The sequence below is a fragment of the Nomascus leucogenys genome, chromosome 18 (assembly GCF_006542625.1).
Source record: "Nomascus leucogenys isolate Asia chromosome 18, Asia_NLE_v1, whole genome shotgun sequence".
Lineage (NCBI taxonomy): Eukaryota > Metazoa > Chordata > Mammalia > Primates > Hylobatidae > Nomascus > Nomascus leucogenys.
In genome coordinates this window covers 13,174,871-13,199,971 of record NC_044398.1, presented here as the reverse complement: position 1 = coordinate 13,199,971, position 25,101 = coordinate 13,174,871, and positions in this window count along the sequence as shown.

The window sequence follows — 25,101 nt, the reverse complement described above, 5'->3', positions numbered from 1 at the left end:
GCCCAAGGTTCCATTCCTTGGAATCCGTGAGGCCAAGAACCCCAGGTCAGAGAACAAGAGGCTTGCCGCCATCTTGGAAGTGGCCCACCACTATCTTGGGAGCTCTAAGAACAAAGATCCCCTCCCCTCCCCGCCCCCCGTAACAATAGGAAGGAGCTAATTTGTATGGAAAATGAAAAGTTCTATCTTGGTCACTGTATTAATTTCCTATGGCTGCTGTAAGAAGTTACTACACATTTAGTGGATTAAAACAACAGAAATTTGGAGGCTAGCAGTTCTGGAGGCTAGAAGTCCAAAATAATTTCATAGTGCCAAAACAAAGGTATACAGCAAGGCCTTGCCCCCTTCTTTTCCAGTCTCTGGAGCTACATTCTTTGCATTCCTTTGACTCAGCCCCTTCTTCCATCTTCAAAGCCAGCAGCACTGCATCTTCAAAGCTCTTTCTGCTTTTGTCATGTCATTTCCTCTTAAAATCCTTCTGCCTCCCTCTAGTAAGGACCCTGTGAATACATTGGGTCCACCAAATAATTAAGGATAGTCTTCCTATCTCAAGGTTAACTTAATCATGTCTACAAAGTCCGTTTGCCATATAAGGTAACATTCTCAGCTTCCACAGATTAGGACCTGGATATCTTTGGGACCATTATTCAGACTACCAGAGGCATTGTATCTAAAGCAAATCAATGACGTACTCAAAATAATCCCAGAAGGGTTTAATACAGGGACTATTTTACAAAGGTGTGGCCAGAGTTTAGGTATTTACATGAGAAAAGCAATAACTCCTAGGCTATAAAGAAAGAAATAGGAGGGGCCGGGTGCAGTGTCTCACACCTGTAATCCCAGCACTTTGGGAGGTGGAGGCGGAGGTGGGTGGATCAGTGGAGGCCAGGAGTTCAAGACCAGCCTGGCCAACATGGCAAAACCTCATCTCTATCCAAAATACAAAAATTAGCCAGGCCTGGTGGCACATGCCTATAGTCCCAGCTACTCTGGAGGTTGAGGCACGACAATAACTTGAACCTGGGAGGCGGAGCTTGCAGTGAGCTGAGGCCGCACCACTGCACTCCATCCTGGGAGATAGAGCAAGACTCTGTCTCAAAAAAAAAAAAAAAAAAAAAGAAAGAGAAATGAATAAGAGGGAAATCTGAAATGAGGAGAAAAATGTAGAATATAGTTTGGAGAAGCACTGACCTTCAATCAAGGACACTCTATCCTGAGGTGACCTTGCAGGGAGGATCCAGGGAAATCACCTTATTTCCTCTTCCTCTGACTTCCATTGTCCAAACCCAACCAGAAGCCAGAAGACAAGGGAGCCCATTGATGTAATTCATAAAAATCAGCCTCCAAGGGCAGGGAGCAGGGTAGTAAGAGGTAGAGACCGGATCTGGAAAGAGTAATACAAAATATCTGGCACATACAAATGAAAGATTTAACATCTGTTTTTGTTTGTTTGTTTTTGAGATGGAGTCTTCCTCTGTTGCCCAGGTTGCAGTGAAGTGGTGTGATCTCATCTCACTGCAATCTCTACTTCCCAGGTTCAAGGGATTCTCCTGCCTCAGCTTCCCGAGTGACCTTGCCCAGCTAATTTTTGTATTTTTAGTAGAGACAGGGTTTCACCATGTTGGCCAGACTGGTTTCAAACTCCTGGCCTCAGGTGATCCACCCTCTTCAGCCTCTCAAAGTGCTGGGATTACAGGTGTGAGCCACTGTGCCCAGCCAACATCTGTTAATAGGGAAACTTTCGACGAATTAAATGTAGAAGAGTTTACTGGAGCAAAGAATGACTTGTGAATCAGGAAGCACTCAAAATTTCAGAGAGCTGCCCACAGCAGCAGAGGCAGTGAACGTTTATTCGCTGAATGTGGAAGTAATTACTTGATTGGCTATAGCTAAGCATTTGCCCTATTTGGGTATGGTCTAGTGCAGAGTCCCTAGTGAGAGGTTGGTTGGTGGTGGTTTTTTTTTTTTTCTGAGACAGAATCTCGCTCTGTCGCCCAGGCTGGAGTGCAGTAGTGCCATGTTGGCTCACTGCAACCTCTGCCTCCCGGGTTTAAGCAATTCTCCTGCCTCAGCTTCCTGAGTAGCTGGGATTACAGGTGCACACCACCACGCCCAGCTAATATTTGTATTTTTAGTAGAGATGGGGTTTCACCATGTTGGTCAGGCTGGTCTCGAACTCCCGACCTCGTGATCCACCCACCTCGGCCTCCAAAAATGCTGGGATTACAGGCGTGAGCCATTGTGCTTGGCTGGTTGGTGATTTCTAACTGGTTAAGTTTTGTCTTGCTGGATTTTTTTTTTTTTTTTTTTTTTGAGACAGAGTTTTGCTCTTGTTGCCCAGGCTGGAGTGCAATGGCACGACCTCAGCTCACTGCAACTTCCGCCTCCTGGTTCAAGCAATCTCCTGCCTCAGCCTCCCCAGTAGCTGGGTTTACAGGCACCCGCCACCACACCCAGCTAACTTCTGTATTTTTAGTTGAGACAAGGTTTTGCCATGTTGGCCAATCTGGTCTCGAACTCCTAACCTTAGGTGATCCACCTTCCTCAGCCTCCCAAAGTGCTGGGATTATAGGCGTGAGCCACTGCACCCAGTAATTTTGTCTTACTGTTTACATTGAATTGGGTTTTAGTTTGCTTAAGTAGGAGTCCAAGACCCAAGACTCTGGAGCCACCTCAGCCTAATAGCCTCCATATTAATTATTTTCACACATCCAAGTGGATATGTGAGGTAGGCAGGTAGATACACAAGACTGAAGAGGCTGGGCGCGGTGGCTCACGCCTATAATCCCAGCACTTTGGGAGGCCGAGGCAGGTGGATCACGAGGTCAGGGGTTCGAGACCAGCCTGACCAACATGGTGAAACCCCGTCTCTACTAAAAATACAAAAAAATTCACTGGGCGTGGTAGCGGACGCCTGTAATCCCAGCTACTCAGGATGCTGAGGCAGGAGAATTGCTTGAACCTGGGAGGCAGAGGTTGCAGTGAGCCGAGATCACGCCACTGCACTCCAGCCTGGGTGACAGAGCAAGACTCTGTCTCAAACAAAAACAAAAAAACAAAACAAAACAAAAAAAGACTGAAGCTCAGGAAAGGTCTGGGTCAGGGGTGTCCAATCTTTTGGCTTCCCTGGGCCACATTGAAAGGTCTTGGGCCACACTTAAAGTACACTAATGATAGCTGATGAGCAAAAAACAAAAAAATTATACATACCTCATAATGTTTTAAGAAAGTTTACAAATTTGTATTGGGCCACATTCAAAGCCGTCTTGGGCTGCATGAGGCCTGTGGGCTGTGGGTTGGACAAGTTTGGTCTAGGTAAATACATTAATTTTAATAGGGAGAACATTTAATTTTCTTTTCTTTTTTTTTTCTTTTTTCTTTTTTCTTTCTTTTTCTTTTTTTTTTTTTCTTTCTTTTTCTTTTTCTTTTTTTTTTTTTTTTGAGACAGAGTCTCCCTCTGTTGCCCAGGCTGGAGTGCAATGTTAGGATCTTGGCTCACTGCAACCTCTCCCTCCCAGGTTCAGGCACTTCTCCTGCCTCAGCCTGCCTGAGTAGCTGGGACTACAGGTGCGTGCCACCACACCTAGCTAGTTTTTTTGTGTATATGTATTTTTAGTAGAGACGGGGTTTCACTATGTTGGCCAGGCTGGTCTCAAACTCCTGACGTCAGGTGATCCGCCCGCGTTGGCCTCCCAAAGTGCTGGGATTACAGGCGTGAGCCACAGTGCCCGGCCACATTTCATTTTATGCTGCAGAAAAGAGCAGCAGACCTAGAACTGCTGCTGAGGAGCCGGCAATTAGACATATGGTAGAAGAGGAAGGCAGAGCCAGTGAAGTAAGGAAATCCAAGACATTCCATAGAGAATAAAAATGGGACAGTGGTGGAAAGAATCAAAGTGACATACATAAAAATATACAATAGAAAGACAACAGGTGATGTAGATAGGATGACTGTATCAATGAAGTTCCTTGAGAAGATGAAGGAGGAATGGAATTCAGAGCCCAAATACAGAAACTGGCCATGGGAAGGAAGGATTCTTGCTCCATTTTAACAAGTAGGAAAAAGAAAAGGTGGGCATATAAAAGTAATTGTGTAGTTTACTTATGGAGAAAATGTGAGGATTTGAAGCCCATTACTGCTTGCTTTTTTTTTTTTTAGATGGACTTTTGCTCTTGTTGCCCAGGCTGGAGTGCAGTGGCCCAATCTCGGCTCATTGCAACCTCTGCCTCCCAGGAGTGATTCTCCTGCCTCAGCCTCCCCAGTAGTTGGGATTACAGGTGTGTGCCACCATGCATGGCTAATTTTTTTTTTTTGTATTTTTAGTAGAGACGGGGTTTCACCATGTTGGCCAGGCTGGTCTTGAACTCTTGACTTCAGGTGATCCACCCACCTCGGCCTCCCAAAGTGCTACGATTACAGGCATGAGCCACTGTGACCAGCCAATTTTTTGTATTTTTAGTAGAGACAGTGTTTCCCATGTTGGCCAGGCTGGTCTCGCACTCCTGACTTCAGGTGATCCACCCACCTCAGCCTCCCAAAGTGCTGGCATTACAGGCATGAGCCACCGCACCCGGCCCAATTACTGGTTTAAAAAAAATGAAGCGGGTGCAGCAAACCAACATGGCACAAGTATAGCTATGTATCAAACCTGCAGGTTGTGCACATGTACCCTAGAACTTAAAGTATAATTTAAAAAAAAAAAGAAGAAAGAAAAAAATGAAGCATGAAGTAAAATTATTAACTGAGAACAGAGGGGATAGAGTTTATATAAAAATGTTAAAAGAAAAACTTTTTTTTCCCTTTTTTTTTTTTTTGAGACGGAGTCTCGCTCTGCCGCCCAGGCTGGAGTGCAGTGGCGCGATCTCAGCTCACTGCAAGCTCCGCCTCCCGGGTTCACGCCATTCTCCTGCCTCAGCCTCCCGAGTAGCTGGGACCACAGGCGCCCGCCACCACGCCCGGCTAATTTTTTGTATTTTTAGTAGAGACGGAGTTTCACCGTGTCAGCCAAGATGGTCTCAATCTCCAGACCTCGTGATCCGCCCGCCTTGGCCTCCCAAAGTGCTGAGATTACAGGCGTGAGCCACCGCGCCTGGCAAAAGAAAAACTTAAGAAAAATTAAAACAGAATTTAATTGAGCAAAGAATGATTATTGAATCAGGCAGACCCCCGATCCAGAATAAATTCAGAGAGACTCTACTACTGCTGTGTGGTGGGAGAAAATTTATGGACAGAAAAAGGAAAGTGATGTACGGAAAATAGGAGGGAGGTACAGAAACAGGTGGATTGGTTAAAGTTCGGGTGTTTACCTTACTTACTTGAACACAGTTTGAACAGTTGGCCACCTGTGAATGGCTGCTGTGATTGGCTGAGACTCAGCTCCTGTTACAAGAGTGGGTTACAGTTTGTTTATACATCCAGTGAGGTTACAGTTCACTAGGTATGGAGAAACCTTAGGCCAAACTTAAAATACGTAAGAGGCAGCTTTACACTAAACTTGACAAAAGAGAGCCTCAGAGTGGGAAAGTCAACCTAAGAGAGAAACCGTTTATTTTGTGGGTAATGCTGTGTGCCCATTTGAGGTATGAAATTACAAATAAGGCAAAAAGTAATGTCGAAAGCAAGTAAAGGTAGTACCAAAGGAGCAGAGGTTTCTTTTAGATGTTGGGCCACAGAAGACCATGGAGGCAGTGCCATTTGAGCTGGGCCTCAGGTCTGGTGGAGGTAGGGTTAGTACTGAGGAGACTCGGGGAGAGGAATGACAGGTGTTTTTTTTTTGAGACGGAGTCTTGCTCTGTCGCCCAGGCTGGAGTGCAGTGGCGCGATCTCGGCTCACTGCAAGCTCCGCCTCCCTGGTTCACACCATTCTCCTGCCTCAGCCTCCCGAGTAGCTGGGACCACAGGCGCCTACCACCACACCTGGCTAATTGTTTGTATTTTTAGTAGAGGTGGGGTTTCACTGTGTTAGCCAGGATGGTCTCTATCTCTTAACCTCGTGATCCGCCCGCCTCAGCCTCCCAAAGTGCTGGGATTACAGGCGTGAGCCACCGCATCCCACCAAGTGAATGACAGTTTGTGGGAGACCTGTATGTCCAGAATTCACTGACTACATCTTGATTCTTTCAGTGGAGACCTAAAAACCAGACACTGAGCAGTAGCATGAACCAAATGTTATCCTAGACCTGAAGTTTGGCCATATCCTATTGTTAGCATTGACATCACCACCTACCTCTCAGAGACAGTTTAGAGGCCTGAGGTGTGATGAAAAAAGAGGTGAGAAAAATAAAATCCTGAGACCCCCCCAACCAGCTGATCAGACTCCCTCTTGGCCAAGGAGACCCCACGGAAACCTTAAAAACTGAGTTCCGGCCAGGTGGGAGTGTGGCTCACGCCTGTAATCCCAGCACTTTGGGAGGCCGAGGTGGGCAGATCATGAGGTCAGGAGTTTGAGACCAGCCTGGCCAACATAGCGAAACCCCCATCTCTACTAAAAATACAAAAATTAGCCAGGTGTGGTGGTACATGCCTGTAGTCCCAGCTATTCAGGAGGCTGAGGCAGGAGAATCGCTTGAACCCGGGAGGTGGAGGTTGCAGTGAGCTGAGACCATGCCATTGCACTCCAGCCTGGGTGACAGAGTGAGACTCTGTCTCAAAAAAACCACACACAAAAAAACTGAGTTCCTGGCCTTGATGGGATGAGAGGCTGGACACAAATGCCTCATTATACGCTCTCCCTTGCTAATCACCATTAGGCTTTCTTCCCTAGGGGTTAAACAGAAAAACTCACTCCACTCCTTTTTGTGGTTTCAACACAGCAACCAGACACAACAACTGACCAGCATTCCTTCCTGATAATAGACCACTGACCTTGGAGTGGTTCTGGCCAGTCTACAAAGGATGTGCACTGAGTACCTTAGTGTCCTCTGCTTCACCTTTTGACATCAGAGGGCAGAAAACTCCACCCATGCCTCCAGGCTTCCATGAAGAGGCATGAAGCTCAGTTGCCCTTGTGCATGTTTCCCCTTTCATAAATATTTATGACTCCTCCTGTAGCTATTAAATATGTATATTTGACCACTCATTTCAGCATAAATTCTTATTCCTTTTGCCCCTCCCTTGAAGTGCCTCTTTCTGACTTCTATTCAGAGACTATGTTTCCCAGTCTGTTGGAATGGCCACTCTCCAGGCTGCAACCATTTATGAGAAATAAATCTTTCCGGCCAGGCGCAGTGGCTCATGCCTGTAATCCCAGCACTTTGGCAGGCTGAGGTGGCTGGATCACCTGAGGTCAGGAGTTCAAGACCAGCCTGGACAACATGGTGAAACCCCATCTCTACTAAAAATACAAAAATTAGCCAGGCGTGGTGGTGCGTGCCTGTAATCCCAGCTATGCTGGAGGCCAAGGCAGGAGAATCTCTTGAACCCAGAAGGCGGAGGTAGCAGTGAGCCAAGATCATGCCGTCGCACTCCAACCTGGGTGATGGAGCAAGCTTCGTCTCAAAAAAAAAAAAAAAAAGGAATGAAAGAAATCTTTCCAGTCTTATGAACCTCATTATTCTTCAGCTGACGGAAGTTAACAGGATAATACACAATGGCCCATTTGCAAATACATAAGCAAGCGCCTTCTTTGATTAGGTAGTTACTCTGAGGAAGAGTGCAAACCCCATGCTCTCTCAGAACCTCTCTAAATAATGGCTTTAGTACACACTCCTGCCCTCACCACACCTGGCAGAGTGAGCCTGTCTGAGCGTGGAGGGTAGGGAGGTGGAGGTTGTATTTTGGAGAGGAGGATGGAGGTTTTGCCCTGAGGGGCCAGCTGCTGGGGGATAAGAATAAAAGAGTATATGACAGACCACAATGGCTGCCACAGCAGAGGCTCCAGAGGAGACAAGCAGTCACCATCTCTCCTCTCCATAGGACTACCATTTCTAGGCCTATGGTAGGCTGAATTCTAAAATGGCCACCAAGATTTCTTACCCTGGAATGCATGCACTGTAAACCCCCTTCTCTTGAGTGTGTCCAGAACCTGGGAATATGTTGGCATATCACTTCTAGGATTAGGCCACATTATATGGCAAAGATGAAGGGAATGTGCAGATGTAATTAAGGTTCCAGTTGGTTGATTTTAATTTAATCAGAGGAGAGATTCTCTTGGGTGGGCCTAACTTAATCAGTTAAAATATCTTAAAAGAGGGGCTAGAACTTTCCTGAAGAGAGGATGCTCCCTTATCAGCTTTGAGGAAGGAAGCCACTGTGAATTCTACAGCTTCAAAGAAATGAATTGTTTCAAAAGCCATGTGAGCTTGTGGGGTCCTTCAGACCAGCTGGTGTCAGTAGTTTCACTGGTATGCAGGACTTGACAGAATATCTGAAAGAGGAAAATTTAATGTTTCATAATGTTCAAGTTGTTTTCTACAGAGCAGGGGCCCCCAATCTTCACCCCAGGCTTCAGGTGAGCCCTAGCCCTGGCCTATGCCTTGATTGCAGCCTTGTGAGATCTGGAGTAGAAGACCTGTCAAAGACATGCCCAGACTCCTGACCCACAACAATTATGAGGTAATACACGTGTGTTGTCTTAAGCCGCTAAGTTTGTTATGTGGCATAGAAAACTACTGCAGACTCCTTAAGAGAGTGGAATTCAGAGGCAGAATTTTCTTGAAAAACAATAATCATGGCCAGGCATGGTGGCTCACACCTGTAATCCCAGCACTTTGGGAGGCTGAGATGGGCAGATCACCTGAGGTGGGGAGTTCGAGACCAGCCTGACCAACATGATGAAACCCCCAACTCTACTAAAAATACAAAATTAGCTAGGCGTGGTGGTGCATGCCTGTAATCCCAGCTACTCAGGTGGCTAAGGCAGGAGAATTGCTTGAACCCAGGAGGCGGAGGTTGCAGTGAGCCAAGATAGAGCCATTGCACTCCAGCCTGGGCAACAAGAGCAAAACTCCATGTCAAAAAAAAAAAAAAAAAAAAAAGAAAGAGAAACAATAACCATGAGTAGTGAATTCATGTCATTGCACTACTCAGTCCACAGAGGCTGCTGCACACTGGGCTTAATACCTCTGAGGGCAACTTCAGCAACTACTCAACAAGGAAGGAAAGTACGATATATTCAGGTACATGCCAAACACACTGACGTGTGAGAACCACTTCATCAGGATCAGCAAAAGAGGAGAAAGGATGGAATTTTACAACCATGTCCAGATGGTGACGATGGGCATAGCACCCACCTGTGCCATTCTCTGCCATTTGATGTCCTGCTGTTGGTCAATCAGTCACAGGCTGTGAAGAGCATGCTGGACTTGGCCAGGCTATTAAGGGAAGATATTATAAACCTACTGTCTTAGTCTATTTTGTGCTGCTATAACAGAATACCTGAGACTAGGTAATTTATAAAGAACAGGGATTTATTTCTTACAGTCTTAGAGGCTGGATAGTCAAAGGTTGAGGGGCTCACATCTGGTGAGGGCCTTCTTACTGAAACTATGCTTATAAACTTTATGAATTAATCAGGGAAGAAGGAAAGGGGAAAACCAAAAATAAACCAAGCTTGCAGCACATTCAGCATGAATTATTGGGTCAGCTTGTTCTCCCTAACCTGCTGCCTCATAGTTATTTGCTGCCTATTGCCTCAGAATCACATAGACCCTGTTACAAGATTATAGGTCCCCTTAAATGCTCTATAGCAGCAGTTCCCAACCTTTTTGACATCAGAGATGGGTTTAGTGGAAGACAATTTTTCCACAGACGAGGGTTGCGGGGTGGTTTTGGGATGAAACTGCCCCATCTCAGATCATCAGGCATTAGATTCTCATAAGATAAGGAGCCAGCAACCTAGACCCTTCAGCAACCTAGATCATGTGCAGTTCACAACAGGGTTTGTGCTCCTATGAGAATCTAATGCTGCCACTGATCTGACAGGAGGCGGAGTTCAGGTGGTAATTCTTGCTTGCCCACTGTTCACATCCTGCTGTGCGGCCTGGTTCCTAACAGGCCATGGACCATTACCAGTTAGTGGCATGGGGGGTTGGGGACCCCTGATCTATAGATAACAACTTGAACATTATAAAACATTAAGTTTTCCTCTTTGAGATATTCTGCCAAGTCCTGCATACCAGTGAAACTACTGACACCAGCTGGTCTGAAGGACCCGAGAAGAAGTTGACTCACCAAATAATGCAGTTGCCATGTCCTGATTATTTCATTCCTTTTACCATAACTAATGACTTCAATTTTCCAGCCCCTCATCCCCCATGATTCCCTTAAAAACCCCAGCCCAGAAGTCCTTGGGGAGATCGATTTGAGGGCCTCCTCCCATCTGTTTGCCCTGTGCACTGTGATCATTAAGCTCTTTGTCTGCTGCAAACTCTGCTGTCTCAGTCTGTTACTGCATATCTGGCATGCAAGCTGTTCGTCCTAAAACGTTGCTACAGCATCCCTTGGGGGAAGCTATAAGGGCAAGAGAGCATGCATGCAAGAAAGCAAGAGATCAAACTTGCAGCCTCAAGCTCTTTTATAACTGGCCTAAGTCCATTCATAAAGGTGAAGCCATTATGGCCTAATTGCCTCTCAAAGATGCCACCTATTAACATTGTTGCATTGGGGATTAAGTTTCCAATATTTGCTTTTTGGGGGACACATTCAATCCATAGCACCTACAAAGACTTTAAAACTATCTGGGTTTTGGCCAGGAACGGTGGCTCACGCCTGTAATCCCAGCACTTTGGGAGGCCTAAGCGGGTGGATCACGAGGTCAGGAGTTGGAGAGCAGCCTGGCCAACACAGTGAAATCCCGTCTCTACTAAGAATACAAATATTAGCTGGGTGTGGTGGCACCCTCCTGTAATCCCAGCTACTTGGGAGGCTGAGGCAGGAGAATCACTTGAACTTGGGAGGCAGAGGTTGCAGTGAGCCAAGATCGTGCCACTGCACTTCAGCCTGGTGACACAGCAAGACTCTGTCTTGGAAAAAACAAGCAAACAAACAAACAAAACCTATCCAGGTTTCTTCCCTTGATACTTGGGAAACAGCAGCTATGCCTGAACTGGCCACAGGGTGTTCTTTGTTTTCCATTTTTGTATCCCTTCAGATACATGGAAGACTTCTTTAGTTATCAGAAAAAGCCATTTATTTTCTGAGACCACCAGTGGAGGGTTGCACTAATCCCTAGGCAATCCCAACTAGAGACACAATGGAAATGCCTATTATTAAATGAGAGACAAGAAGAGCCAAGCAGCAAGGCTTCCGCAACTCAGAAAAAAATGGGGCCTGGGTGTTTTGAGAGAGCATCTAAAAGCTGGTCCTCCAAAGCCTTTGGTGCTCTCCAAGGCTCCCCAGGAAAATGCATTTCATGTCAAAGAGCCCAAGCCTAAATGGGCCAGTACTGAGGTATTTGCCACATTGGACAGGTTCTTGATGCTTCTCCAGAATGTGCCACAAGGCTAAATTTCAGACATTCCTTGGATATTAGCTGCTCTAATCTCATACTCAATATTGTAATTATTATAATCATCTGTTTACCATCATAATAATCCAGTCTCTCCTTGAGCTACTCAAATCAAGGCAGACCAATCTGTGGTAGGATACATTTTAAAATTCTAACATTTGTATATTTGATGTTGGATTTTTTTTTTTACTATTAGAAAGTCTTTCATTTGTGTGAATTGTAATCTGTCTTCCCATGACTATTATGCTCTGAATTTTTTTTTTTTTTTATAAATCACTATAACATATGTGTGTGCAACCAGGCACAATCTGTTCCCTGTATCAAAAGGCAAAATGTGCATATCCTTGACTCAGCAATCCCCACTGTAGAAACCTTCTCTACAGAAATACTAGCACAGAGGTAGAAAATAAAGGTATGTGAGGATGTTCATGGGGGTGCCATAATAGTGCCCTCCCTAGTTTTGGAATAGTTCAAACAAAACTAGCCAGACCATTTGACAGGCCTGCTAGAGGGAGGGATTCCTGCATCAGATGGAAGCTTGGATTGATGACCTCAAAAGTCTGTCCAGTTATAAGTCCTTGGTTTGCTCATTTATGGGAAGAGAGTGGAGCAGACCGTACTGGTCCCACTTTCTGCTTTCTGAGCTTCTCTGCTGAGCAGGAGAAAAAGATGAACCTCCATTATGCAGTAGGAGAGGGAGTCCAGTGCACCTGCCACACATATGATGTTTGCAGACTGCCCAGTGAAGCCGCCCAAGAACACTCTTCTGTAGTCACAAAACCTACAAGGGCCTGTCACAGAGAGAGTAACAGGGACAACAGCAGGGTTGGGAGTAGCAGGGGCAGCAGCAGGCCCCAGAGCACTGCTGGGTGCTTGGCTGCAACCAAGTCCACATGCCCAGAACAGGTAGCACAGCAATGTCAGGAGCAGCCAGCAAGGGCCCAGGAGGAAAAGGAGCCAGGATGGTCATAGCAGGACCACCAGCGCATCCTCAGTGGGTGTTAAATTAGCTGTGCGGGTGCTTCATGCATATCCTTGGAGAGCATGTCTAGCATGTGGCCAGGGGCTGCCAAGGGATGCCCAGAAGGCAGAATGAGTGTGGTGACTACAGTAGTAGAGATCACTATCAGGAGTGTTGTGAAAACAGCAAAAGGGCCAGTAGGGAGATCTCTCCTTTCAATCTTATAGAGTAAAGGCTGCATCTATAGGTCTGGCTCTGAAAATAATAATAATAACAGAATCAAGGCTGCATAAATGAATGGGATGATAGAGAGTTTCCCAGGTCAGTGCTGAGGTCCAGATGGAAAGATAGGAAGCAAGGGGAAGGTACAGAACATAGAACTCTAAATTGGAGAATCCTCCATTACAGGAGGATGTGTGAAGATAGCAGCAAGACAAATGAAGATAAGTAAATCTGAAAATTATCTTCCTGCCAGTCGTTAGCCATGAGACCATTAGAAATTTTAAAAAGGGCTAAGCATGGTGGCTCACACCTGCAATTCCAGCATTTTGGGAGGCCAACATGGGAGGATTGCTTGAACCCAGGAGTTTGAGGCCGTGGTGAGCTATAATTGGGCCACTGCACTCAGCCTGGGTGACAGAGCCAGATACTCTCTAAAAAGTAAATAAATAAATTACAAAAAGAACAAGGGCAGGAGCAGCCCAAGAGGCACCAGCAACAGCTTCTCCACTCACAAGAACTTTAGGCACTATCCCACCATAAAAGATTCTAGGACATTTCACCATTGGAATTGGGAAGCTGCTCTACAAACTAGTTCAGATTCTGTAAGTAAGATATCCAGCAGGATAGGCTCTTTCTTAAGCTACTGCAAAGCCAACACTACTACAAGAAAGAACAGTGGCCCCCCTACCTGGTAGAGAGAGGGACATGATGTCTAAGACAATAGAGGGCAGCAACCTGGGGGCTCTCTGGAGACAGCAGAGGGTAGCCAGGGGCTAGAGATCATTGTATCGGGATATGAGACCAATGAGGTAGATGGTTATCTTTGAAGCTGAGCCTGTTAAAGAAGAACTAGAGCAGGAAGCTACCATAGGGATCTGGACTTGGGGGAGTATGTTTTTTTTTTTTTTTTTGAGACAGTGTCTTGCTCTGTCTCCCAGGCTGGAGTGCAGTGGCGTGATCTCGGCTCACTGCAAGCTCCGCCTCCTGGGTTCACGCTATTCTTCTGCCTCAGTCTCCCGAGTAGCTGGGACTACAGGCGCCCTCCACCACGCCGGGCTAATTTTTTTTTTTTGTACTTTTAGTAGAGACGGGGTTTCACCATGTTATCCAGGATGGTCTCGATCTCTTGAACTCATGATCCACCTGCCTTGGCCTCCCAAAGTGCTGGGATTACAGGCGTGAGCCACTGCGCCTGGCCTTTTTCTTTTAAACAGGGTCTCGCTCTGTCACCCAGGCTGGAATGCTATGGCACAATGTTGGCTCACTGACAACGCGACCACCTGGGCTCAAGTGATCCTCCCATCTCAGCCTCCGAGTAGCTGGGACTACAGGCTTGTGCTATCACTCCTGGCTAATTTTTGTATCTTTTTTGGTAAAGACGGGTTTTCGCCATGCTACCTAGGCTGGTCTTGAACTCCTGAGCTCAAGCAATCTGCCCATCTCAGCCTCCCAATGTGCTGGGGATTACAGGTATGAGTCACCGTGCCTGGCCTGTTTCCCTTTTTATATATGCACAAGAGAGATATAGGATAAAAATATGCTTAAGTCTGAAGAACCAACCCCTTTCATTATATATAAAATAAAAATTCTAAGTGGCAAAAACAAGGGCTTAACTTCAGAGAGAAAAAAAAAAAAAAACAGTTTGCCAGCAGAGCTAGCTTGTAAGCAATGGCCATCTTTCCTGTACTTAATAGGTGTGAGGGCCCATCATCCTTCTGCGTCATTCCCTGATATGAAAGGATCTCATAAGTCTTTCCCCATTTCCAACTTCCTCATGAACAAAAGGGAAGACTGCCTTTAACTTTAAACAGAAACTAACTACAGTATAGTTTAGTTGTTTATTTTTAAGACTGGTGTTGACTAGTAAGCCCCATTTTGCTTCAGGCGACCCAAGTGTTTTTTGAACAATTAAATTATTCTGTTTCCTGAAACTTTCAAATTATCCCTATTTCCCAATACTAATGGTTTAACTTTGTACCGTATAATACTTTGCATGTTTCCAAGCACTTACATGTACATTCTCTCTTTCAATTCCAACGGGCTCAAATTAGGGACTTGTCCAATGTCATAAAATTAATAAATGGCTGAGCTAGGTCTTGAATCTAGCTCTGTGTGGTTATAAACCTAGTTATTTTTCCACGACAAGCAGCTAAATATCTACCGGAATGACTGGATGTTGGTAATAATAGAAATAGAGGGTAACCCACTGCAATTACATATGTTATTTTTGGTTTTCCTAGGTTCACAGTCCAGAGTACTAAGAGGTTCAGGCTAAAAAGAGAGTTGCTATTGTTAGTGACTCTATTCTCCTCCAGGGTATTTTCCAAGAACTATTCACAAACTAGACTGGGCAGGAACTGGCCATGTGAGAAGGGGGAGGGTAGTGTGAGGTCAGCAGGCTCTAACTCCTGGGACTCTGAGCCAACTTGTCCAGTTGCTTCAGCCTGAGCCAGGGTGAACAAAGCCAAGTTAGGCAGGAGTCAGGCATTCTATTCAACCAAGTTCAATAGAGGAGAGTCCAAGGAAAGCAGAATTTCAGGGTAGGTTTTTTATTCAGTAAGCTGACACTTGGGAAAAGGCAGTCAAATAAATGCAGAAAGGCAATGATTCAATCGACTTTGTACTAAGTTAGTGTTTCTTAAATAAGGAAGCTGAAGCAAATGCTCCAGAATCCTAATGTCCTTGGACCACTCAGCTTCTGGTGCACCAGTAGTGCTGCCTTTTTTCTATCTATAAAATATAACTTCGGCTGGGCGCTGTGGTTCACGCCTGTAATCCCAGCACTTTGGGAGGCCAAGGCAGGCGGATCACAAGGTCAAGAGATCAAGACCATCCTGGCCAACATGGTGAAACCCTGTCTCTACTAAAAATACAGAAATTAGCTGGGCATGGTGGCACGTGCCTGTAGTCCCAGCTTCTCAGGAGGCTGAGGCAGGAGAATCGCTTGAACCCGGGAGGCAGAGATTGCAGTGAGCCAAGATTGTGCCACCGCACTCCAGCCTGGTGACAGAGCGAGACTCTGTCTCAAAAAGAAATATATATATATATATGGAACTTACCTGTTGATCTATGCTGGGTTGGACACAAGGGAAATCCGTTTCACCTACATTTTCTTTCCAGGCACTTCAGGACACTGAGACATCCTAATCAAATCCTTTCCACCCATTATATTCACTACCCCCAATTATACAGACCTCAAACTTCCAGTTCTACCTTTTCCTCTGACCCTTTGATGGAAAATGCTAGTCAATCTGGACTTTATTTCAAATAGAGTGGTCACATACTGGGAAAGGATCAAGAGAATCATGAGATATTAGAAGATGGTAGAGTATCATGGCCTTAAGTAAATGTCAGTGAGAGGACACTTAGAAATGATTGAAATCATAAGGCATAAATTCAGCAACTGCTCTTAAGTTTTCTTTTCTTTTCTTTTTATTTTTTTGAGACAGAGCCTCTCTCTGTTCCCCAAGCCGGAGTGCAATGGCGTGATCTCGGCCCACTGCAAACTCTGCCTCCCAGGTTCAAGTGATTCTCCTGCCTCAGCCTCCTGAGTAGCTGAGATTACAGGCGCCTGCCCCCACACCCATCTAATTTTTGGATTTTTAGAAGAGGTGGAGTTTCACCATGTTGGCCAGGCTGGTCTCAAACTCCTGACCTCAAGTGATCTGCCTTCCTTGACCTTCCAAAGTGCTGGGATTACAGGTGTGAGCTACCGTGCCAGGCCTCTGCTATTAAATTTTCTAAGAGAAATTTGCCTCCAGCCTCCTTTTAAAAGTATTTTCCACAGTTGCCAAGATTCTTCAATCCACTGTTAATCTATTTTGTTTCTCCTGTGTTCCATGCTGCCTGCTGCTGTCCCTCCTAAATGATACTAGCACAGAATATATGTGTTTGACATCCTGGGAAGCCATATGAGGGCTTCGGGAAAGGGAAGGGTCAAGCCAAACAGCACAGGAAAAATAAGAATTTTACCATGAATTGAATTTTCTACCTTTCATTTTCACTGTATTCTTTATTTCTGAGGTGGTCCTTTAAAATATTTTCAGGCCGGGCACAGTGGCTCACACTTGTAATCCCAGCACTTTGGGAGGCCGAGGTGGGCAGATCACGAGGTCAGGAGATCGAGACCATCCTGGCTAACATGGTGAAACCCCGTCTCTACTAAAAATACAAAAAATTAGCTAGGCGTGGTGGTGGGCACCTGTAGTCCCAGCTACTCGGGAGGCTGAGGCAGGAGAATGGCGCAAACCTGGGAGGCGGAGCTTGCAGTGAGCCGAGATCGCGCCACTGCACTCCAGCCTGGGCGACAGAGCGAGACTCTGTCTCAAAAAAATAAAAATAAAAATAAAATAAAATATTTTCTCCACTCTTCTGTGGAAGGAAGGAAGAAAAAGAAAGAAAAAGAAAATATGACAAATACCTTTTACCTCTACCCTGACATGTTTTCATCATACGCTGTTGATATTCAGTCCAGAAGCAACTATGGGAAGAATGATGCAACCTCAGATGTTAGGACATCAGGACTGTGGCCAAAGAATTTTCACAACATACATGGAGCCTGGCCAGGCTTCAGCTTTGGCTAGACACAGGTTATTCTACACTGAGTTCTCCCTTGCCATTTCTAAAATCTGCAGGGCTCTGACTTTCCCAGCATGATTGCCATATATATCACAAGCTTTTTTTTTTTTTTCCAGTTCAGGGTTTCAGGGAAGGGAGCAAAGTAATTAGAGAAATGGACCAATTGGAAAAGTTTTGGTCACAATATTGAAATAATTTGCAGAAACCTCTAGACTTCTTCCATCATCATGGAGCAAATATTCTTGGCTGGCTTTAACAGGATGTTTACTTTGTAAATGTATAAATAATTGATCCATTTTTATTTTTATTTTTATTTTTGTTTTTTTGAGACAGAATCTCACTCTGTCACCCAGGCTGGAGTGCAGTGGCGAGATCTCGGCTCACTGCAACCTCCACCTCCTGGGTTCAAGTGATTCTCCTGCCTCAGCCTCCCTAGTAGCTGGGATTACAGGTGCATGCCACCATGCCTGGCTAATTTTTGGATTTTTAGTAGAGAAGGGGTTTCACCATGTTGGCCAGGCTGGTCTCAAACTCCTGGCCTCAAGTGATCTGCCTGCCTTGGCCTCCCAAAGTGCTGGGGTTACAGGTGTGAGCCACTGCACCTGGCCTAATTCATTTTTGGATAGGTGCATTCTCATTAATGACTTACATTCTTCCCCCTTTCTTATGAATATTACCGCACAGATTTGAATAAATTATAATCCTTGGTTCATGACCAATTGTCATCAGTGGTTCATGCATGGTACCTTTTGTTTGTAGTTAATTTGATTTACAGTGTAATGAATATCCACCACTACTCCAAAACAAAGCTGATGTGAACATTCCTGTACATGTTTTCCTGAGTTCATGTGCATGCATTTTGCTAAACACTTATATAGGCTAGAATTGCTGCATCAAGGATTATGCATATGTTTGGCTTTAGCAGAGATCGCCAAACAGTTTTTCAAAATACACTACCACCAGCAGTGAATAAAAATGCCACTTGCTTTAAAAGGTTGTCAGTAGTTTGTATTCTTTGTCTTTTTAATTTTAACAATTTTACTGGGTATGAAGATTGTCTTACTCTTTAACCCCTTAAAAGCTGACTTCTGTTCCCATTACTTTATGCAGTTAAACGAGGTGCTTCTGAAGATATCTCTACTAAGCTCTTGATCACCAAGTTTGAAGACTTTTCTTCAATTCTTGTCCTTCATCTCAAAGTAATATTTAACACCACTTTTTTCTCGAAACTCTATTTTTTTGACTTCTATCATACAGTGTTATCTTAGAAGGTACGCATTTATCATTTATCCACAATTTCAAAATCCAATATACCCTGAAAACTAAATTCTTTTTTTTTTTTTTTGAGACAGAACCTTGCTCTCAAGGTTTTTTTGTTTTGTTTTGTTTTGTTTTGTTTTTTTGAGACAGAACAAAGCTGGAGTACAGTGGTGCGATCTGGGCTAACTGCAATCTTCGCCTCCCAGGTTCAAGCAATTCTCGTGTTTAGGCACCCAAGTAGCTGGGACTAGAGGTCCTGTGCCACCACGTCCAGCTAACTTTTGTATTTTTAGTACAGACAGGGTTTCACCGTGTTGGCCAGACTGGTCTCAAACTCCTGATCTCAAGTGATCACTCCCTTGGCCTCCTAAAGTGTTGGGATTACAGGTATGAGCCACCGCATTTGGCCTGATTTTTTTTCTTTTTCTTTTTTTTTGAGACAGGGTCTTGCTCTGTTGCCCAGGCTGGTGTACAGTGGCACAATCATGGCTCACTGCAGCCTCCATCTCCCAGGCTCAAGTGATCCCCCCACCTCAGTCTCCCCAGTAGCTGGGACTATAGGCATGCACCACCACTCCCAGCTAATTTTTAAACTTTTTGTAGAGATGGCGTCTCACTGTGTTGCTCAGGCTGGTGAAATTTTTATATACTCATTTAATGGCACACTCATCCTGAACTGTCACAAGACTATTTTTGGTCCTTCTTTAACCCACTTATGAATATTCATATGATTCATTAAAGATTTATCAACGTGTTTGATTGTGAGATACTTTCCCAGTCCCTGTTCTATAATATAGAGTATAGGCACTATATTATCTTTCTAAAATCAGTAAATTCTGAATTCTGTAAGATATCTGACTGACTCGGAGTTTTGGGCAAGATTTTGTGGACTGTAGTTGAAAAAGCATAGAGTCCAATGAACCTGGGCATGGATCCCATTTCACTTAATGTCTCAAAACGTCAGCTGTTGTTGCTTTTTATTTTTATTTTATTTTATTTTATTTTTTGAGATGGAGTTTCACTTTTGTCACCCAGGCTGGAGTGCAATGGCACAATTTCAGCTCACTGCAACCTCCGCCTTCCAGGTTTGAGTGATTCTGCTGCCTCAGCCTTGGGAGTAGCTGGGATTACAGGCACCCGCCACCAAGCCTGGCTAATTTTTTTTGTATTTTTAGTAGAGACAGGCTTTCACCATGTTGGCCAGGCTTGTCTCAAACTCCTGACCTCAGGTGATCCACCTGCCTCGGCCTCCCAAAGTGCTGAGATTACAGGTGTGAGCCACCGCACCTGGCCTGTTGCTTTTTATTTCTAAAACAGGGATGAAAATAGCTAGCTGATAAGGCTATGAACATCTTTACTTTTATGACTCATGTATCTACAACTCAATGTACTGTATTGAATACTGAGTTTACCATCCGGCCCTCCCCCTGACCATCTGCTTTTTTGTTTCCTATCTCAGGGCATGTCACTAACTGCCCAACCACTGGCTCAACTCAGAAACCTAAGCATCATCCTCAGTTTATTCCTTATCTTCCAGTCCATTAGCAAGTCCTGCCAACTACAGGTTCTGAAGATTTCTCTATTCTGTATACTTCTCTCTATTCCCATCCTACCTATTTTATTATAAATACCTCCTAACTTGTCATTCTATTTCCAACGTTACTATTTTTCACTCCACTGTCCACACTAAAGCCAAGGTGATCAATGTAGATATGGTTCTATCAGTCTCTGCCTACAGAGTTCCACTGGCTTCCTGTTGCCCTGAGACAAAGTCCCAATTCTGTCATGACTTCCAAGGCCTTCCAAGGTTCTCTGTTGACCTCTCTGGTATTATCTAGAAAATACTTTTGGTTTTTGGCCGGGTGCAGTGGCTCATGCCTGTAATCCCAGCAGTCTGGGATGCCAAGGCGGGCAGATCACCTGAGGTCAGGAGTTCGAGACCAGCCTGGCCAACACGGCGAAACCCCATCTCTACTAAAAATACAAAAATTAGCCAGGTATGGTGGTGGGCGCCTGTAATCCCAGCTACTGGGGAGGCTGAGGTGGGAGAATCACTGGAATCCGGGAGGTGGAGGTTGTAGTGAGCTGAGATTATGCCATTGCACTCCAGCCTGGGTGACAGAGCTAGACTCCATCTCAGAAAAAAAAAAAAAAAAAAAGAAAATACTTTTGGTTTTCTGATGTGTCATACTTTTTTGTTTCTCTGGCCTTTGACCAGTGTTTACGGAGATAATTAAGTTTAAGGAAGGTCATAAGGGTGGGCCCTAATCTGACAGAAGTGGTATAATTGTAAGAAGAGGTAGAGAGGCTAGGCAAGGTGGCTCAATCCTGTAATCCCAGCGCTCCCACTTCAGTGGACCACCTGAGGTCAGGAGTTCAAGACCAGCCTGATCAACATAGTGAAACCCCCATCTCTACTAAAAATACAAAAATTAGCCAGATGCAGTGGCGGGTGCCTGTAATCCTAGCTACTTGGAAGGCTGAGGCAGGAGAATTGCTTGAACCCAGGAGGCAGAGGTTGTAGAGTGGTGTGAGATCACACCACTGCACTCCAGCCTGGGAGACAGAGTAAGACCCTGTCTCAACAACAACAACAACAAAAAGAGGTAGAGACACCAGGGGTATGTCTGCACAGATGTAATCACCCTATGAGTTCTTCTTGCCCATAGCAAAGACAAAACTAGAGAACATGCTATTGCAGTAGAGAAAGAGTTTAATCAACATGAGGCTGGCCACGCAGGACGTAACAGTATTACTCAAATCAGTCTCTCCAAAGGCTCAGAGGTTAGGATTTTTATGGACAATTTGGTGGGGGGTAGGGGGACCTAGGGAAAGGGTGCTGCTGATTGGTTGGGGATGAAATCACAGGGGTGTGGAAAATGGTCTTTATATGCTGAGTCTGTCAGTGGGGCCACAGGACCAGTTGAGTCATCAGTCATGAGTCCAGGTGGGGTCAGTCTGGAAAACATCTCAGAAAACCAATCTTAGGTTCTATAGGCTGGGCGTGGTACTCACGCCAGTAATCCTAGCACTTTGGGAAGCCGAGGCAGGTGGATCACAAGGTCAGGAGATCGAGACCATCCTGGCTAACACGGTGAAACCCTGTCTCTACTAAAAATACAAAAAATTAGCCGGGTGCTGTGGTGGGCGCCTGTAGTCCCAGCTACTCGGGAGGCTGAGGCAGGAGAATGGCGTGAACCCAGGAGGCAGAGCTTGCAGTGAGCCAAGATCGCGCCACTGCACTCCAGCCTGGGCGACAGAGCAAGACTCAGTCTCAAAAAAAAAAAGTAAAAAAAAAAAAAAGAAAACCAATCTTAGGTTCTACAATAGTGATGTTATCTATAGGAGCAATTGGGGAAGTCGTAAGTCTTGTGACCTTGTACCACATGGTGGTACCCCTGAGCAGTAAGGGATTATAGGAACTATGCCTACATTTTAGCAAAATTCATGTCATTCCCTTAATCCTAATCTTGTGGCCTTTCGTTAGTCTTACAAAGGCAGTTTCAGCCCCTGCACAGCGATTGGATTCATTTTAGGGACTGTTGTCATCCTTGCTTCAAAGTTAAACTAAAATGCTCCCAAAGAGAGCTTGACCTGTGCCCAGGAATGACCAAAGATGGCTTGGAGGTCAGAAGCAAGATGAAGTCAACGTTGTCAGATTTCTCTTACTGTCATAATTTTGCAAAGGTGGTTTCACAGAGAAGGCCATCTGAGGAGACAGCAAGAAAGCAGCTGTCTGCAAGGCAAAAAGAAAGACCTCAGGAGAAACCAGCCTTGCCAGCACCTGGTCTCCAACTTTCAGCCTTTAGAACTGTGAGAAAATAAAATTTTGTCCTTTAAGCCATCCAGTCTGTGTTATTTTGTTATGGTTGCCTTCGCACACTAACACACAATCTTTTGAGGCAGAGTTTGGCTCTCATCACCCAGGCTGGAGTGCAGTGGTATGATCTCGGCTCACTGCAACCTCCGCCTCCCAGGTTCAAGCGATTCTCCTGCATCAGCCTCCTGAGTAGCTGGGATTACAGGTGAGCGCCACCACGCCCAGCTAATTTTTGTATTTTTAGTAGAGATGGGGTTTCGCCATGTTGGCCAAGCTAGTCTCAAACTTCTGACCTAAGGCCTGCCTCAGCCTTCCAGTGTGCTGGGATTACAGGTGTGAGCCACTGCGCCCAGCCCCTAATACATAATCTTTCCTCTGTCTTCTCATAGTGTGCCTTAGAATCTTTACCACATGATATTGTAGTTATCTGTTTTGTCCTTTATGTCCTCCTTTTAGACTGGAAGCTGTCCAAGAGCAGGGATTTGTCTAGCTTCTTCACCACCATAACCCAGCACCTGCATAGTAGCTAGCACATTGTAAAGAAAAACCCAAACTGTTTTTCTCTCTACTCATACCCAACACAAAACACTTCTATGAAGAGATGTGTGGGTTTTTCACCACACACCAAGCAATTCTCCAGCAGATGCTAACTGGGTGTCCTATAATTCAATTCCATTCTGACGCTGCCTACCTGGAGATTGGGTCAGATCCCACAGGTTAAGGGTTCAGTCCCAAAAGGCTGCCCTGCTTCAGGCATCAGTCCCAAGTCCCAGGTTTTGACCCGTGTTTCTGGCTGACTGATTACAAATTGGGTTCCCACAACCCTCCTTCCCCAGGATTTGGTTTAATGGTCTATATTATAAAGGATATAGGTCTGGGTGCAGTGGTCATGCTTGTAATCCCAGACTTTGGGAGGTCAAGGCAGGCAGATCTTTTGAGGCCAGGAGTTTGAGATCAGCCCAGCCAACATGGTAAAAGCCCGTCTCTACTAAAAATACAAAAATTAGCTGGGCGTGATGGCACGCACCTGTAATCCCAGCTACTCAGGTGTCTGAGGCAGGAGAATCACTTGAACCCTGGAGGCAGAGGTTGCAATGAGCCAAGATAAAACCACTTCACTCCAGCCTGGGCAACAGCGTGAGACTCTGTCTCAAAAAAAAAAAAAAAAAAAAAAAAAAGGGAAAAACAAAAATAGATAAAGGATACAGATGAACAGCAAGATGAAAAGATGCATAGGGTATGATATGGGGAGGGATGCAGAGACGCCCTCCTAGTGTAACCACGTAAGGGGTTTGTTCACCTTGCCAGCTGCCTAGACAGAGCAGATTCATCAAGACAGAGGAATTACAATAGATAAAGAGTAATTCACGCAGAGCTGGCTGTGCGGGAGACCAGAGTTTTATTATTACTCAAGTCAGTCTCTCTGAGCATTCGGGGATCAGAGTTTTTAAGGACAAGTTGGTGGGTGCGGGGAAGCCAGTGAGCCAGGAGTGCTGATTGGTCAGGGATGAAATCATAGGGAGTCGAAGCTGTCTTCTCCCACGGAGTCAGTTCCTGGGTGGGGGCCACAAGATCAGACGAGCCAGTTTGTCCATCTGGGCGGTGCCAGCTGATCCATCAAGTGCGGGGTCTGCAAAATATCTCAAGCACTGATCTTAGGAGCAGTTTAGGGAGGGTCAGAATCTTGTAGCCTTTAGCTGCATGACCCCTGAACCATAATTTCTAATCTTGTGGCTAATACTAGTCCTGCAAAGGTAATCTAGTCCCCAGGCAAGAAGGAGGTCCGCTTTGGGAAAGTGCTGTTATTGTCTTTGTTTTAAACTATAAACAATAAACTGAGTTTCTCCCACAGTTAGTTCAGCCTATGCCCAGGAATGAACAAGGACAGCCTGGAGGGTAGAAGCAAGTTTGAGTCGATTACGTTAGATCTCTTTCACTGTCTCAGTCATAGTTTTGCAAAGGCAGTTTCACTATTACTCAGGAAATTCCAAGGGTTTTAGGAACTCTGTCATAGGAACCTGAGACAAAGACCAAATGTATTTCTTATGCCACATACATTATAGGCACTCAATTAATATTTTTGAATAATAGATAAATTAGTGAAGTAGCACATGTGAATGTCCTACCATAGTTCTTACTACATATCAACAGTAAGTGTAGCCAGGCTCGGTGGCTCACGCCTATAATCCTAATCCCAGCACTTTGGAGGCTGAGGTGGGTGGATCACTGAGATCAGGAGTTCAAGACAGGCCTGGCCAACATGGTGAGACGCCGTCTCTACTAAAAATACAAAAATCGTCCAGCTGTGGTGGTGGGTGCCTGTAATCTCAGCTACTCTGGAGCCCGAGGCAGGAGAATCGCTTGAACCTGGGAGCTGGAGGTTGCAGTGAGCTGAGATCGTGCCATTGTACTCCAGCCTGGGCAACAAGAGTGAAACTCTGTCTCAAAAAACAAAAAACAAAACAGTAAGTGTGAGATCACTTTTTTTGTTTTTGAGACAGGGTCTCACTCTGTTGCCCAGGCTGTAGTGCAGTGGCATGACCACCACGCCCAGCTGGTTTTTAAGTTTTCTGTAGGGATGAGGTCTTTCTCTTGTTTCTGATTGCTTTTTCCTGTCACCAGCTCCCTCTCCCACTCAGTAAATGTAGTTGCAGCTTGATCTCGCTGTGTTGCCCAGGCTGGAGTGCAGTGGCACGATCTCAGCTTATTGCAACCTCCGCCTCCCGGGTTCAAGCGATTCTCCTGCCTTGGCTTCCAGAGTAGCTGGAATTATAGGGGCCTGACACCACACCTGGCTAATTGTTATATTTTTA